Genomic DNA, 16,197 nt, shown 5'->3' on the forward strand with positions numbered 1-16,197 from the left:
TTAACAGACACTGTATATTTATTATCAGGCTCAGGCAGGAGGCAGGAGCTAGGACCGGGTGGACTACTCAGTGTGCTGACGTCCGTGACGTCACACCACACACCACCACGGCGCACTGCCTGCTGCTGCTGCCTGAGGCTGAGCTGAGAGAGGCTGATTGACAGTCCAGGGCAGGCTCCAGTCTCCACCCCCCACTCGCACGTGCGGTAAGGAGCTCTATATGCCTGCACAGTGATCGCAATGTATTCACTGTGCAGGCGTAGAGCTCCTCCCCAGCCTCATGCCTATAGAGGCATAATCGCACAGGCTGAACTGTGCGGTCGTTCAGCCTGTGCTCTGTCTCCTCCCCCAGCCTCTTGATCCGGACTCCTCAGACTCTGTGATAGGCTCCATGGCTCACGTGATGGCCCCCACGAGGCTCCTCCCAGCTCAACGGCGCGAAAATCTTTGTGGAGATAGCCGTTGAGCTGAGAGGAGTGTTTTTGCATAGCTCTGTGCAAAAATTGTTTACAACAAAACTATATATTTTTTGCTGCCTGCTGGCAGCCATCAAGCATCAACAAGTTGATTGAACAGTGACAGACAGTCAATATTTGCTGCTGTGTGCTGACTCAGTGTCTGCTGAGCTGCAGTCAAGTAGTGTGCAAAGAAATAGCCAGGGCCCAGGAGCAGGCTAATAGACAGTTAGATAGTTAGCCAATAGCCATTATAATTATTATTAATTACATTAGGCTTAGCTTAGCAGCAAATTAGTTTAGAACTGTAGATTCACAGTCACTACTAGTAGTATTCAGATTTTCTAGTTATCTATATCTATATAGAACTTGAAGATACTTTAGTTATCTTAATTTATACTAGTAATATATTATTAGTTTAGTAACTTTGTGGGCAGATATTTTAATGATTTTTGCTGCAGGCCTGCAGTTTTTTATATAGAGTAACTGAGTGAGTTGAGTCTTGAACTAGTGTTAAAAAAAAACAAACCTTTTTTTTCTATTTGTAATTTAAACAACAGATACAGTCTGAGTCTGAGATTGCTTTTTAGATAGAGTGAGTTGAGTCTAAGTTGAACTTGAATTAGTGTTAAAAAAAAAACATTTTTATTTTTCTACTTGTAATTTAAACAACAGATACAGTCTGAGTCTGAGATTGCTTTTTATATAGAGTAACTTGAGTCTTGAACTTGAACTAGTGTTTAAAAAAAAACATTTTTATTTTTCTACTTGTAATTTAAACAACAGATACAGTCTGAGTCTGAGATTGCTTTTTATATAGAGTAACTTGAGTCTTGAACTTGAACTAGTGTTTAAAAAAAAAAACATTTTTATTTTTCTACTTGTAATTTAAACAACAGATACAGTCTGAGTCTGAGATTTCTTTTTATATAGAGTAACTTGAGTTGAGTCTTGAACTTGAACTAGTGTTTAAAAAAAAAAAACATTTTTATTTTTCTACTTGTAATTTAAACAACAGATACAGTCTGAGTCTGAGATTGCTTTTTATATAGAGTAACTTGAGTTGAGTCTTGAACTTGAACTAGTGTTTAAAAAAAAAACATTTTTATTTTTCTACTTGTAATTTAAACAACAGACACAGTCTGAGATTAGCAAGTTTAGGAGTATACTGGATTTTTAGGGAGTTCTTTAACAATTTAGTTCAACTTCTAGTTGATATTTTCTAATAGCTGCAGAGCAGCAAAGCTACCTACCTACAAGTTATATATTACATAACAACCGCCAAACTATTAAACTATTACTTCAAGTTGAGTTGTATATTTTCTAACAGCTGCAGAGCAGCAGAGCTACCTACCTACAAGTTATATATTACATAACAACCGCCAAACTATTAAACTATTACTTCAAGTTGAGTTGTATATTTTCTAACAGCTGCAGAGCAGCAGAGCTACCTACCTACAAGTTATATATTACATAACAACCGCCAAACTATTAAACTATTACTTCAAGTTGAGTTGTATATTTTCTAACAGCTGCAGAGCAGCAGAGCTACCTACCTACAAGTTATATATTACATAATAACCGCCAAACTATTAAACTATTAAGTTGTATATTTTCTAACAGCTGCAGAGCTACCTACCTACAAGTTATATATTACATAACAACCGCCAAACTATTAAACTATTACTTCAAGTTGAGTTGTATATTTTCTAACAGCTGCAGAGCAGCAGAGCTACCTACCTACAAGTTATATATTACATAACAACCGCCAAACTATTAAACTATTACTTCAAGTTGAGTTGTATATTTTCTAACAGCTGCAGAGCAGCAGAGCTACCTACCTACAAGTTATATATTACATAATAACCGCCAAACTATTAAACTATTAAGTTGTATATTTTCTAACAGCTGCAGAGCTACCTACCTACAAGTTATATATTACATAACAACCGCCAAACTATTAAACTATTACTTCAAGTTGAGTTGTATATTTTCTAACAGCTGCAGAGCAGCAGAGCTACCTACCTACAAGTTATATATTACATAACAACCGCCAAACTATTAAACTATTACTTCAAGTTGAGTTGTATATTTTCTAACAGCTGCAGAGCAGCAGAGCTACCTACCTACAAGTTATATATTACATAATAACCGCCAAACTATTAAACTATTAAGTTGTATATTTTCTAACAGCTGCAGAGCTACCTACCTACAAGTTATATATTACATAACAACCGCCAAACTATTAAACTATTACTTCAAGTTGAGTTGTATATTTTCTAACAGCTGCAGAGCAGCAGAGCTACCTACCTACAAGTTATATATTACATAACAACCGCCAAACTATTAAACTATTACTTCAAGTTGAGGAGTATATTTTCTAACAGCTGCAGAGCAGCAGAGCTACCTACCTACAAGTTATATATTACATAACAACCGCCAAACTATTAAACTATTACTTCAAGTTGAGTTGTATATTTTCTAACAGCTGCAGAGCAGCAGAGCTACCTACCTACAAGTTATATATTACATAATAACCGCCAAACTATTAAACTATTAAGTTGTATATTTTCTAACAGCTGCAGAGCTACCTACCTACAAGTTATATATTACATAACAACCGCCAAACTATTAAACTATTACTTCAAGTTGAGTTGTATATTTTCTAACAGCTGCAGAGCAGCAGAGCTACCTACCTACAAGTTATATATTACATAACAACCGCCAAACTATTAAACTATTACTTCAAGTTGAGTTGTATATTTTCTAACAGCTGCAGAGCAGCAGAGCTACCTACCTACAAGTTATATATTACATATTAACCGCCAAACTATTAAACTATTAAGTTGTATATTTTCTAACAGCTGCAGAGCTACCTACCTACAAGTTATATATTACATAACAACCGCCAAACTATTAAACTATTACTTCAAGTTGAGTTGTATATTTTCTAACAGCTGCAGAGCAGCAGAGCTACCTACCTACAAGTTATATATTACATAACAACCGCCAAACTATTAAACTATTACTTCAAGTTGAGTTGTATATTTTCTAACAGCTGCAGAGCAGCAGAGCTACCTACCTACAAGTTATATATTACATAACAACCGCCAAACTATTAAACTATTACTTCAAGTTGAGTTGTATATTTTCTAACAGCTGCAGAGCAGCAGAGCTACCTACCTACAAGTTATATATTACATAACCACCGCCAAACTATTAAACTATTAAGTTGTATATTTTCTAACAGCTGCAGAGCTACCTACCTACAAGTTATATATTAGATAAGAGCAAAGGACTGTTCTTTGTGTGTAAACTAACAGTTAAGATGGCACTTAGTAAAATTAGTGTGTCTGAGCTAAAGCAATTACATTTTTCAACGTTGCCCATTGAAAGAAAAATGGAAATTAAAATGCTCAGGCCAACACCTATGCTTAACCTTACCCAGGTGACAAAATGTAAAACTAGAGATTACAAAAGAGAATTCAAACCCGAGGTATATGATAAATATCCATGGATTTGTGGTTGTGAATTATCTAACCTGTTTTGTTTTTATTGTCTCCTGTTTGCAAAACAAAGTGGGGATTCAAGCTGGGTGAGTTATGGTGTCGCCGATTTATCACATTTAAGTCAAAAAACCAATAAACATAATTGCTCCCAATCACATTTAAACTCCACATTAGAGTTTAATTTGCTAGGAAGGGTTGATATTCGGCAACAACTTGACAGTGCATATCGTTTGAATATTAAAAAACATAATGAGCAAGTAACGAAAAATCGCTATGTTCTTTCCAAAATAATTAATTGTATTTTATTTTGCGGCGCATTTGAGCTTGCACTTCGAGGACATGACGAACGCGATGATTCATTAAATCCAGGCATTTTCAGAGGTCTTATAAACTTCTCAGCAGAGCTTGATGCATCTCTAAAAGAACATCTCGCTAGTGCCACTGTTTTTAAAGGAACGTCAAAAGAAATTCAAAACGATTTATTAGACTGTATGCTTACTGTTTGCCAGAACCAAATAAAGAAGGAAATCTCAAATGCAAGTTTTGTAGCAGTGATAGCAGATGAAACTACTGATGTTTCATCTGCCTTCCAATTGGTTGTTGTTTTTAGATACATTATAGGTAACGGACAACCGGTTGAGAGATTCTGGGAATTCACTAATCCAGCTGGACATGATGCCGAATCTTTAGCTACGTGTATTCAAGCTACTTTGGAAAAAGTTATAGACAACCCAGAGAAACTGATATCGCAGAGTTACGACGGTGCAAGCGTGATGAGTGGTCAGCATGCAGGTGTTCAGGCTATAATTAAACGTACCTACAAGAATGCACATTTTGTGCATTGCTACGCACATCAGCTCAATTTAATTGTCAGCCAAGCAAGCAGTCAAAATCAACAAGTTCGAGTATTTTTTTCAAATCTAAGTGACATTACTAACTTTTTTAGTAACTCGCCACAAAGGATAGCTATTCTAGATGAAACTGTTAGAAGAAGGATACCTCATGGTTCAGCCACCAGGTGGAATTTCAAGAGTCGAACCGTCAATACAGTTTTTGAAAACAGGGAACAGTTAATTGAATGCATGGAAAAAATAGAGTCAACATCGAAAAAAGAAATAGCTATAAATCAAGCAGGGGCTATTCGGCGTATGTTACAAGACTCAGTATTTGTGTTTTGGCTTACAGTTTTTCACAATATTATGCCACATGTAGATGTGTTATACAACCAACTTCAGAAAACACAAACAGATGCGGCACTTATTAGAAAACATATTAACACTTTCCAGCAGACAATGGAAAACGAAAGGAATAGAATGGACACAGTGACCATGACGATATCAGAAACAGAGGAAACATCTAGGAAAAGGAAGAGAGAAAATATTCACATTGCTCAGACTGTGGCAGCTAAAGAGATATGCGATGTTATCACAAATCAAGTAAAAGATAGATTTTCTTTTATAACTCACTACTCGGCTGTTTCTCTCCTCCAAGCGGAAAAATTTGCGGATTACGAGAAAAATTTTCCAAATCAGCTTCTTGAACAAACATCAGCGGTTTATCACACATTACAGAAAGATCGCCTGAAAACTGAACTAGGAGTAATTTACAGAAGACCAGATTTCCGAAATATGAATGGTGCCATCAGTCTTCTACAGTTTGTAATAGAAAATAACTTGGACAGTACTTTCTCTGAGACCTACAAACTGTTGCAAATTATTTCGACTATTCCCGTGACAACTGCTGAGGCTGAGAGATGTTTCTCAACTTTAAACGAGTTAAGACATTTCTAAGGAGCACCATGACTGAGGAAAGACTGACTGCTCTAGCCATGCTCACAATTGAAAAACAATTGATCAATGACATGCCTACATTCACCGAAAATGTTATTGATTTATTTGCCTCAAAAAAAGACAGGCGGATTGACTTAATTTACAAAAATTGTACTTGAGTTAACAACATTCTGTTTTAATCTTTACTGTTGAAGTTAATTATTAAGCACTAGTGTAATAGAAATAATCTTCTTTTGTAGAAAGTAAAATGTGGGTGTATTTATCTTCATGTTGCCAAGGCCTTTGGCTGCATTGCCTTATATCGAACACTGGGGGCTGGGGCAACAGTAATTGAAATGTGGTTGTATTTCTCTATAAAGTGGAAGGTTCTTTAAATCCAGGAATATATATGTTTTCATGAATGTACATTCAACATTCTTATTATTTTGCAGCTTTAATTAATCATTTGGTTAATATATATATGTTATTATATAATTTAACTGAGCACCATCATGTATATTTTAAGACTAGACATGGGCAGGTAGTGTAGGCTCCTCCATTTGTGCACTGTCGCACGTGAACATGGCTGTACTGAAGAGTATGCATTCATAGATTTAAGATGTCTGTGTCCACTATGAGGAACACAGTGAGCAATGCATGGTGAGGATATGGAAGACCACAGGCACAGTTCTTGTTAAGGCCAGAAGTGGCAGGGCAAGTAAAATATCAGAGAGGGCCAGAGGCAAAGGCAAAGGATGGTGAGAACGGTCAAAAACAGCCCACAGACCACCTCCAAAGACCTGTACTACTGGGAATATTGTTGAGGGTCTCATGGATTCCACTCAATATCAGCAGATACTTGAGAATAATGTTGAGGAATCAGTCACAAACTTCAGTTGAAGTTACCCCCAGGCCGGGGCTGGATATTTCAAGAAGACGATGACCAAAAACACTGCTGGTTCAAATGGGTGGGGCCATTTGAGGGGCGTGACTTTCACAAAGGGGTGTGGCTTTTAAAATGGACGTGGCTTATTAAAGGGGCGTGTTTTTCAAAAGGGGCGTGGTTTTTCAAAGGGGCGTGGCTTTCTAATAGGGGGAGGGTCTTGTGCACCCCCATCCTAAAAATTCACCAGCCGCCACTGCTCATCATGCAAAAAAGACACAGAACCAGTCAGGGGTCACCTTAAGTGGGACAAGCGCCTCTCTTCCCTAACTACCTTCCCATTTATTGCGCAATTGTGCATAAGCATTTATTGCATGCAGGTAGGCAGGCAGGCAGGCTTAGTAAGGTCAGCGGCCAGGCTAGTAGGTTGATATGCTAATCAGTAATGTTACTACTGGGGGGTGTCATTTCATTCTCAGACCCAGGCAGCACAATATCTTGAGCCAGTGTCCTGTCGAAAACTCCAAGTTGTCAAAATCTCCAATTACACATCTGATTGGTTGTGCATTATGTCCCTCCCAGAGACACGGGACAATCAGATGGGCACTGTAATTCTGCATTAGCGCCTATCTTCACTATCTACTTTTGCCTCCGCCTGGGGTGTTCGAGTGGGGTGAAGCCCCCCTTGTAAACCTTATTCCCCAAGGTTCACTTGGTGTAGATGCCAGAGGATCGCCGGTGTGCCCCCCAGACAGAGGCAATAACAAATAATGAAAATGGGAGAGTCACCGGGAGTGACGCAATTGGATATTTAGATGTCTTGGAGTTTTCGACAGAACACCGGCCCTGTCGACACTCTGTAGGAAAATGTGTCAGCAAGATCTCATCTAAACAGGAACAGGACCCAAGTGTACAAGCTGCTTCAGTTCTATTTCCAATTTTCAATCTGCCCTGCTCACCAAATGAATTTGCCTAAAAAAATCAATCTGGTCTTTCTCAATATGATCTTCGATGTGCCTTGCACAGAATTAATCTTCCTTCATTTTTGGTAAAACTGCAAAAAAAAAATAAAAAAAATTATGCTTACCTGATAAATTAGTTTCTTTCAGGATGATGAGAGCCCATAGGTGATCCATAACATGTGGGGTATATTTCCTGCCACTAGGAGGAGGTCAAGATTTACAAGAGCTTAAATCCTTCCTACCTCCCCTCCCTACTCGGTTTATGTATAGCCGAGCAGCGGAGAGATATAGTCAGGTAGGAAAGCTAAATAAGGAAAGTTAAGAGATGCAAATAAGAACGATCTGCAATGGTACAAAAAAGGGGGTGCTATGGACTCATCATCCCGAAAGAAACTAATTTATCAGGTTTTGTTTTCTTTAGTAAGATGAGATGAGTCCATAGGTGATCCATAACATGTCAGATTTAATACCCAAGCTAAGAGCCCATGTTAAAGATGGGTGGGACAAGAAAATAGGCTGTTTCTATTTGCCGGACACTGCAGCCTGAAGGAGTTTAATGCCAAAAGCAGCTTCGGAGGCAGCAAAAACATAAAAATGCTAGAATTTGGAAAAGGTGTGAATAGAAGACCAGGTTGCAGCAAATTATCTTCTGAAATCGGTTACATATTCATGGAACTGTTAGAAGGAGTGAAAGGAATGCCAGGTTTCTTCCATTCCTTAGCAATGTAGTCAGATACTTAATCAGAAACCTCAAAGGCTATAGGGGTTTTTGTCAGAGCCTTGAAAACTACATTTAATTGGTTAAAAATGTAGAGTCTGCAGGCTTGATTTTTATGATTCCCCAAGGAATTAAGCACCTCCTGCAAGACAGTGTGAATGTGTTATACCTTGAACATAAAAGTGGAATCCAAATCAGATTCAGCTACAGGTTATTATTATTATCGGTTATTTGTAGAGCGCCAACAGATTCCGCAGTGCTAAGATTCTATGTCCTGAGAGGAAATTTCCCATTCAGAAATTTCTGAACATAAATCAGCAAAGTCAGAACTCTGTAAAATAGCAGGAACCTGTACGCTTACTTGACTTAGGGATAACCGCCAAAAACTCATAGTTTTGTGGAAATTAGATTTAAATTCAGGAGAAAATTCTGTGGAATCCTCCTGAGTAGCATATACAGGTATAGGGCAGACATTTCTATTAGGTCCAGAAAATTCCATCATTAGGGTAATGTTGTGCACATAACAGAGGTAATCCAATGTCCTTTGTCTCACTCAAGATGCCAACAGGTCCTCTTAAACCTTCTATGAGTGAAGAGACTAAAGGATGTTGGGTCTCATCATCTTATGAAAGAAAAAGTATATTCCATCATCAAACGGTGACGTAGTTGCCTCCCTGCGCATTTTATAAAAACTTATACTAAACAAACATGTATTAGTAGTAATAAGGATTAGCTCTCATAACTTGATAATACTGCTAAAGACAAAAAAAAAATATAACCTTAAAGGGACATAAAACAGGTTGAGATATGTGCATATCCTAAAAGGGCTAATTAATTAAAAAATGCAAAAAAAAAATTGTTAAAAATTGCTGGCAAGAATTTTAAAATAAATTTAAAAAATAAGCAAAATAAATTACATAGCTAAGCTGCCTGGTGAAGCCAGCTCCACCCCCCCCCCCCATCAGTGTTTAGACACAGGCATTGTATTTCAACTGAGTTCACAGCTTCTAGACATGCTCCAGCAGATAATCCCTATGCATTTTTGCATTCTACCAAAACAACAATAGATATAGATACAGCCATAGAAGGAAATGTGTGGGGGGAGTTAGAACTTTACAATTCAGAAACTTAAAAGAAAGGGTTAATGGCGAGGCACTGCAGTATTAATTTGCAGGTAAAGTAATTAGAGTACATATTATTATATTTTGTTTCTATCCCAACTTGTTGCATGTCCCTTTAAAAACAATGTATATATAAACTTTTTAAAACTAATTTCTTATTGTCAAGGACAAGCACTCAGAGCATAATACAAAACAAAATTTGTTAAAGGGACAGTCTACTTGAAAAATGTTATTGTTTAAAAAGAAAGATAATCCCTTTATTACCCATTCTCCAGTTTTGCATAACCAACACAGTTACATTAACCCCTTCTACAGGGAATTTCAGAGAAAAACTTGCCCAAAATACTGAAGAATTTTTAGCACTTTTGCTGTTGCTCCATTTAAACAGAAATAGAGCATTTTTTATTTACCTATCAAAACTATATAGATAACCCAAGGTGATGATCTAGGCCCATTTTGATATGTTTAATGCCACCATTTACTCGTCAAATGCAATCTTATTTACACACCACTATTGCAGTCATAAGACAAATGCTTGTAAAAGGAGGTTCTCTGGGGTCCATTTTGTTCAGAAATAGCAGACATGCATAGCTTTGCAGTTTTTAGTAACTAGAAGGCAACTAATTGCAATTGCACACCACACATCTGAAATTACCTTCAGTGAAGGGGTTAATTAGTTAGCTGGAAGGGATTACCCTCCCACCTGACACTTACCACGTTTTTGATCCCTCCCAAACAGCCCCCCCCCCCACACCTCTTACCACCAACTTTAGGTACTGGCAGTCTGCCAGTATTAAGTTTTATTTTATGTTTAAAATAAATATGTATTTGTTTATTTTCTGCAGTGTAGAATATCCCCTTACTCTCTCACCTCCCTGATCCCTCCCAAAAAGCTCTCTAAATCTCCCCCAGATTTCTGCCAGTACCCAGTTTATAGGTTTATATTTATTTTTTATTTATTATATTTTAAATGTTTCTGTAGTGTAGAGGTCCTCCCCTCCCTGCGATCACTACTGTAGGGTCCCCCTACCCTGATTACCCATTTTTTTCCTTCCCTCCCTTTACCATCCACAGTACTTTCTGTAGCATAGGGTCCTGCCCCTCCCTCCCTTACGGCTGTGCCGCCAACCCGCCTCCCTCCATCTTTCCCGAACCTCCCACCGGCACAAACGGAGATTGTTGGAGTGACACTATCTGTAACGATCAGGCAGTCTGCACTCATATAGTAACGGAGCACCAATCGTTATCACATGAAGGCAGATGCCTGCAGCCCAGGAAGAGCAAGTCTCAGTTGTCATTTGAAAACCGAGACTGCTGGGCTTCCTAAACGCAGGACATATATATATATATATATATATATACATACATTATGCGGTATGATGGGCTATGTATCGCATGACACATATATATATATACGTCGGATTGGATCAAGGGGTTAATATAATTTTTACTTATATTATTACCTTGTATCTAAGCCTCTGCAAACTGCTCCCTTATCTTTTTGCTTTTTACAAACTTGCATTTTAGCCAATTAGTGCTGGTTTCTTGCATAACCACATGGGAGTGAGTACAATGTTATCAATATGGCACACATTAACTAGAACTGTCTGGCTATGAAAAGCTAATAAAACGCACTGATATAAGAGGCGTCCTGCAGGGGTTTAGAAACAGGCAGAGATTTAGAGGTTCAAAAGTACATTAATATAACAATGTTGGTTGAGCAAAGCTGGGGAATGGGTAGTCAAGGCATCATCTATCTTTTGATTAATTGTTTGTGTGTGGAATCATGAATGTTGTCTATCCCTTACACCAGTGGCAAATTTCTTGACTCATCCAAGTATTTATTTATTACACCAATCTTAACCCCTTCAAGCTGGGGGCAATGGTTAATAAGTTCTGATGTAAACATTTGCTTAATAAAGGAAATTGTGTGATCGTTCATGCGATCCTGTGATTTCAAGGTTGGGATCGGATTGTTTTGGAAAATATGTACACAGGATGATTTTTTATTTTTTTTTGCTTCCTATGCCTGTTTGAATTTGTTAAAACTCCAAAATACATTTTGAAATATTGTTTACACACACATATATATATATATATATATATATATATAAAAACAAACCTGGTGACAATTACTCGTCACCACTCAAGGGGGCGCAAACGAACCCAATGGTCCAAACACACCATATAAAATACAATAATAACAATATATACCACAGGTGATAGTACAAATAAGATACTAAGACTTATCAGTCCATAAGGTTAATTAGTCGCTGTTAGTGTAGTCCCCACTTGAACCTGCAACCATTGGTATCTTTATCCACCAATGATGGCAGCTCCTTCCAAAAAGATGTCAAGACAGATCTGTGAGAGTACAAAAAAACAGAAGGGCGCCCCCTAGTGTGATATAGTACAGACTATATACATATGCACAAATACGATCGACAGGTACTCACAAGTGTAGCAGCACCCACTCGTGCTTAGTGGCACCTACTGGGATCTCTCAGTGTCCCAACTCACTGCTCTTAGGATCCCACACACCTCCGTCAAGGGCGTTTCCTCCAAACGAAAAAGAACTCAGGCTCTCAATCAAGTGAAATGTATAAAATCACTTTAATATAATACAGTTTAAAAACACAGTGTACAAAAGTTACCACTATGTATTAAAATTAAAATGGTAACTTTTGTACACTGTGTTTATATATATATATATATATATATATATATATATATATATATATATATATATATACAGTATATATATATACATATATATCGTCAGACCTTCATAAAAAGTAAATTTATGCTTACCTGATAAATTAATTTCTTCTATGGTACGACGAGTCCACGGATTCATCCTTTACTTGTGGGATATTATCCTCCTGCTAACATGAAGTGGCAAAGAGCACCACAGCAGAGCTGTCTATATAGCTCCTCCTTTAGCTCCACCCCCCAGTCATTCGACTGAAGGTACAGGAAGAAAAAGGAGAAACTAAAAGGTGCAGAGGTGACTGAAGTTTAAAATAAAAAAAATATAATCTGTCTTAAAATGACAGGGTGGGCCGTTGACTCGTCGTACCATAGAAGAAATTAATTTATCAGGTAAGCATAAATTTACTTTTCTTCTATAAGGTACGACAAGTCCACGGATTCATCCTTTACTTGTGGGATACAATACCAAAGCTACAGGACACAGATGAATGGAAGGGACAAGACAGATGGCTAAACAGAAGGCACCACTGCTTGAAGAACTTTTCTCCCAAAAATAGCCTCCGAAGAAGCAAAAGAATCAAATTTGGAAAATTTGGAAAAGGTATGAAGCGAAGACCAAGTCGCAGCCTTACAAATCTGTTCAACAGAAGCATCATTTTTAAAAGCCCATGTGGAAGCCACCGCTCTAGTAGAGTGAGCTGTAATTCTTTCAGGAGGCTGCTGTCCAGCAGTCTCGTATGCCAAACAGATGATGCTTTTCAGCCAAAAAGAAAGAGAGGTAGCCGTAGCTTTTTGACCTCTACGTTTTCCAGAATAGACAACAAACAAAGAAGATGTTTGACGGAAATCTTTGGTCACTTGCAAGTAAAACTTCAAAGCACGAACCACGTCCAAGTTGTGCAACAGACGCTCCTTCTTAGAGGAAGGATTAGGACACAGAGAAGGAACAACAATTTCCTGATTAATATTCCTATTAGTAACAACCTTAGGAAGGAATCCAGGTTTGGTACGCAAAACCACCTTATCAGCATGGAAAACAAGATAAGGTGAGTCGCATTGCAATGCAGATAGTTCAGAAACTCTTCGAGCCGAAGAGATAGCAACTAAAAACAGAACTTTCCAAGATAGAAGCTTAATATCTATGGAATGCATAGATTCAAACGGAACCCCTTGAAGAACTTTAAGAACTAAATTCAAACTCCATGGCGGAGCAACAGGTTTAAACACAGGCTTGATTCTAACTAGAGCCTGACAGAACGACTGAACGTCTGGAACATCTGCCAGACGCTTGTGCAATAAAATTGATAAAGCAGATATCTGTCCCTTTAAGGAACTAGCTGATAGCCCCTTCTCCAATCCTTCTTGGAGAAAGGACAAAATCCTAGGAATCCTGATCTTACTCCATGAGTAGCCTATGGATTCGCACCAATAAAGATATTTACGCCATATCTTATGATAAATTTTCCTAGTGACAGGCTTTCAAGCCTGAATCAAGGTATCTATGACCGACTCAGAGAATCCCCGCTTGGATAAAATCAAGCGTTCAATCTCCAGGCAGTCAGCCGCAGAGAAACTAGATTTGGATGCTGGAACGGACCTTGAATCAGAAGGTCCTGTCTCAGTGGCAGAGTCCATGGTGGAAGAGATGACATGTCCACCAGGTCTGCATACCAAGTGCTGCGTGGCCACGCAGGTGCTATCAAAATCACAGAAGCTCTCTCCTGTTTGATTCTGGCAATCAAACGAGGAAGGAGAGGAAATGGTGGAAACACATAAGCCAGGTTGAACGACCAGGGTACTGCTAGAGCATCTATCAGTACTGCATGAGGATCCCTTGACCTGGGCCCGTAACAAGGAAGTTTGGCGTTCTGACGAGACGCCATCAGATCCAATTCTGGTGTGCCCCATTGCTGAATCAATTGTGCAAACACCTCCGGATGGAGTTCCCACTCCCCCAGATGAAAAGTCTGACGACTTAGAAAATTCGCTTCCCAGTACTCCACTCCTGGGATATAGATTGCTGATAGATGGCAAGAGTGAGTCTCTGCCCATCAAATTATTTTGGTAACCTCTATCATCGCTAGAGAACTCTTTGTTCCCCCTGATGATTAATATATGCTACAGTCGTGATATTGTCCGACTGGAATCTTATGAATCTGGCTGAAGCCAGCTGAGGCCACGCCTGAAGCGTGTTGAATATCGCTCTCAGTTCTAGAATATTTATCGGGAGGAGAGCCTCCTCCTGAGTCCACAAAACCTGTGCTTTCAGGGAATTCCAGATTGCACCCCAGCTCAAAAGGCTGGCGTCCGTTGTCACTATGACCCACGCTGGCCTGTGGAAACACATTCCCTGGGACAGATGATCCTGTGACAACCACCAAAGAAGAGAGTCTCTGGTCTCTTGATCCAGATTTATCTGAGGAGATAAATCTGCATAATCCCCATTCCACTGTTTGAGCATGCATAGTTGCAGTGGTCTGAGATGCAAGCGAGCAAACGGAACTATGTCCATTGCCGCTACCATTAGTCCGATTACCTCCATACACTGAGCCACTGACGGCTCAGTCTTTGATTTCCTGACCTCCGTCAGAAAAATTTTCATGTCCACCGAATCTATCAGAGTTCCCAGGAATGAAACTCTTGTGACAGGGATAAGTGAACTCTTTTTTACGTTCACCTTTCACCCATGAGATCTTAGAAAAGCCAACACGATGTCCGTGTGAGACTTGGCTAGTTGGTAAGTTGACGCCTGAATTAAGATATCATCCATATAAGGCGCCACTGCTATGCCCTGCGGCCTTAGAACCGCCAGAAGGGACCCTAGCACCTTTTTGAAAATTCTGGGAGCTGTGGCCAACCCGAAGGGAAGAGCCACAAACTGGTAATGCTTGTCCAGAAAGGCGAACCTGAGGAACTAGTGATGATCTTTGTGGATAGGGATGTGTAGATACACATCCTTTAAGTCCACGGTGGTCATATATTGACCCTCCTGGATCATTGGTAAAATAGTCCGAATGGTCTCCATCTTGAAGGATGGGACTCTGAGGAATTTATTTAGGATATTGAGATCTAAAATTGGTCTGAAGGTTCCCTCCTTTTTGGGAACCACAAACAGATTGGAGTAAAACCCCTGCCCCTGTTCTGTTTTCAGAACTGGGCGGATCACTCCCATGGTATATAGGTCTTCTACACAGCGTAAGAATGCCTCTCTTTTTGTCTGGTTTACAGACAATTGAGAAAGATGGAATCTCCCCCTTGGAGGAGAATCTTTGAAATCTAGAAGATACCCTTGGGTTACGATTTCTAAAGCCCAGGAGTCCTGAACGTCTCTTGCCCAAGCCTGAGCAAAGAGAGAAAGTCTGCCCCTACTAGATCCGGTCCCGGATCGGGGGCTACCCCTTCATGCTGTCTTGGTGGCAGCAGCGGGCTTCTTGGCCTGTTTACCTTTGTTCCAAGTCTGGTTAGGTCTCCAGACTGACTTGGATTGAGCAAAATTACCCTCTTGTTTTGCAGCAGGGGAAGAGGTAGAGGGACCACCTTTGAAGTTTCGAAAGGAACGAAAATTATTTTGTTTGGTTCTCATCTTATTTGTCCTATCCTGAGGAAGGGCATGGCCTTTTCCTCCAGTGATGTCTGAAATGATCTCTTTCAGTTCAGGCCCGAATAGGGTCTTACCTTTGAAAGGGATGGCTAAAAGCTTAGATTTTGATGACACATCAGCAGACCAGGACTTAAGCCATAACGCTCTACGCGCTAAACCTGAATTCTTTGGCAAAACCTGAATTCTTTGCCGCTAATTTAGCCAGTTGAAAAGCGGCATCTGTAATGAAAGAATTAGCTAGCTTGAGAGCCCTAATTCTATCCAGAATATCATCTAATGGGGTCTCAACCTGAAGAGCCTCCTCCAGAGCCTCGAACCAAAAAGCAGCTGCAGTAGTTACAGGAACAATGCACGCTATAGGTTGCAGAAGAAAACCCTGATGAATGAATATTTTCTTTAGGAGACCCTCTAATTTTTTATCCATAGGATCTTTGAAAGCACAACTGTCTTCAATAGGTATAGTTGTA

This window comes from Bombina bombina, chromosome 1 (assembly GCF_027579735.1).
Source record: "Bombina bombina isolate aBomBom1 chromosome 1, aBomBom1.pri, whole genome shotgun sequence".
Classification (NCBI taxonomy): domain Eukaryota; kingdom Metazoa; phylum Chordata; class Amphibia; order Anura; family Bombinatoridae; genus Bombina; species Bombina bombina.